Consider the following 2,500-nt stretch of genomic DNA (forward strand, 5'->3'; position numbering starts at 1 on the left):
AGTAAGAGCAGAAGATAAACAGCATAGTACTATGTGTGAGGGCAGTGATTTAAGAAAAATAAAACGAGATGTTTGAAGCAAGTCTTGGTTTTATGGAGAAGTGTCTAGTGTCGCCATTGAACCTGTAAGGTATTGGAACAATTAGAAAAATAAATAGAATAGTTATGAATAATTAAATAAGTGAATATTATTTATTTATTTATTTATTTATTTATTCATTTACTTATCATTTATAAGAGAGGAAGAGAGAAGGAGTTTGAATGTGTTTGAGATGAGGTGTCTGAGAAGTATGATGGAGGTTACTAGGCTAGATAGAGTGAGAAATGAGGAGGTGAGGAGAAGAACGGGGGTGGAAAGGGAGCTGGGAGATAGGGTTGATGAGAGAGTATTAGGATTGTTTGGACACATGGAAAGAATGAGTGAAGAAAGACTAGTAAAAGAGGTATGGAAGGCAGATGTGGAGGGAGTGAACATGAGGGGACGTCCTAGGATGACGTGGATGGATGGGGTGAAGGGGGCTTTGGGGAAGAGGGGAATGTCTGCTGAGGAAGGACGGAAGAGGACAGAAGACAGAGGTGAATGGAGAATGGTTGTATATGGATGATGTTGTGATGCATGAGGTGGCATGGGCGGGGGAATGGGGAGTGAGGTAGTATGTGTGAGCAAAATTTGACGCAGCCCGAAAGGATTTCTCCACGTCTTCTCCTTTTATGCATGGGGGGACGGAGAGGGGGGGTCGCCGATTCAATGAAGTGGCCTTGCTGTGGATGTGCTGTGTCTTGCGACACTGCTTCTGACCCAGGGCAGTGGACAAGGTGCAGGGATGACCCGTCATCCAGAAGGTGCTAAGATGAGAGGGAGGGTGGAGGGGTGTGGAGTGTATTCAGGGATGGAATGGGTGGGAATGATTTTATGCCTTTTCCTTTTTAGCTACCTCCCTTGTAAGGGGGAAAAAGCCTTGGTATATGTATGTATGTATTTATATTACTATAATATCTATTCATTTATCATTATTATATATTTTTTGCATCCGACCTAGTTATGACCAAAAGGTATCCTGTCGGCGTGCTCCTTTGTAAATCTTTGTTTTCAGTAAGAGCAGAAGATAAACAGCATAGTACTATGTAGATGGCACTGTTCTCCAAGTAGAGACGGAGAGGTTTAAAGAAGTTGATGGTTTTGGTAAGATACGTTGGAGGAGAGGACTGAATGCTAATGCATCAAAGAGCAAAGTAATGGTCATATCCAGAAGAAGAATGCATAAGGACGATATACAATGCTTGAGGAAAAAGTGGAACATTTAGGAAATTTTAGACATGTAGCAACGAATGTACGCCAAAGTAGAAATCATTATTGCTGTAATACGTTTTCGAGTCTTTCTTTAAGTGTAGGAAAATATATTATTCTAAGGCCGTGTTCGGTTAATGAAAACGTTCAGAAATGAAGACAGAGAAAGTAAAGAGTCTAATGAAAAAAAAGTTTTTTCTTTCGAAAGAAAAATAAAATAACGCAAGCACAAGAATCAAAGAACGAAGTGATGATGTACACACGATGATCCAGAAAATATATTATCAATAAATATTTAAGAAAAATATACATATATGGTGTTTGAAAATGCTATATAATTAAAAGAAGTCATATGACCTATGAAACAAAATCACACTAATAGTAGCTCTGGAATCAGATGTTCGGAATGAATACAGGTAACAAAAAATTATATTCTATGTAAAACCTATTAAACAAACAGAGAACCCAAGCTATGATGAACAAGGATGGAGAGTGTAAGTGCATATGTAATAAGATTGAGTCACTCTCTGAAATAAACTAACTTAAGATGAGGCCACATTAAACGCATGGACCATGAATAGATACCCAAGATAGTACTCTTGATTGGAACCTTAAGGAAGAAGACAAAAAAAGAGAAAGACCCCGCATGCTCTCGATCATCCAGAACACCAAGAACGCAATAGAGAAAAGAAGAGTAAAAACAGCAACGACTGCAACAGAACTGTAGGAGAGAGGCCAAACGCAGAGTATGGAATTCAATGTTATTTCTAAAGAAGCCCTGCTGGGCGAAACGTTAAATACATTGGATCCCATACTCTGCGTTTGGCCTCTCTCCTACAGAGAAGAGAGGAAGTGATGTGTAGACAGTGGAAGAAGAACAATTCCATCAGAACAGAAGAAATTGGCGTCGTTTTGCACAGATGGACCACTGATGGGCGATACGCCTAACAGGAGTTTGATGAGAAGGTGAGAATGATAAGGAAGAAATGTCACGCACGTGGAAAGTGAAAAGAGGCCAGGATCATTTCTCTCGCTGCATCGATTGGCCATTGCTGAGCAGGAAACGGAACCACTTACGAGTATTTATGGTATCTGATTCCCCTTCCCTCGACGTCCGTAATCCATGACGTAGTTTTGAACTCCTAGTGAAGCTCGAATTCCCTATTTGGCCACCTGCGAAGCGTTCGAAGCACGCTCCTATACACGTGCACAC

General features: G+C 40.5%; 1 protein-coding gene across 5 annotated transcripts in view; it reads left to right on the forward strand.

Moving 5' to 3' along the window:
• LOC143029836 (glutamate receptor ionotropic, NMDA 2B-like) overlaps positions 1-2,500 on the forward strand; it is a 597,917-nt gene that overhangs the window by 173,642 nt on the left and 421,775 nt on the right. The gene's annotated exons all lie outside the window — the stretch shown is intronic.

Source organism: Oratosquilla oratoria, chromosome 11 (genome assembly GCF_046742065.1).
Source record: "Oratosquilla oratoria isolate Oo_2021 chromosome 11, ASM4674206v1, whole genome shotgun sequence".
In the NCBI taxonomy this organism is placed as follows: Eukaryota; Metazoa; Arthropoda; class Malacostraca; order Stomatopoda; family Squillidae; genus Oratosquilla; species Oratosquilla oratoria.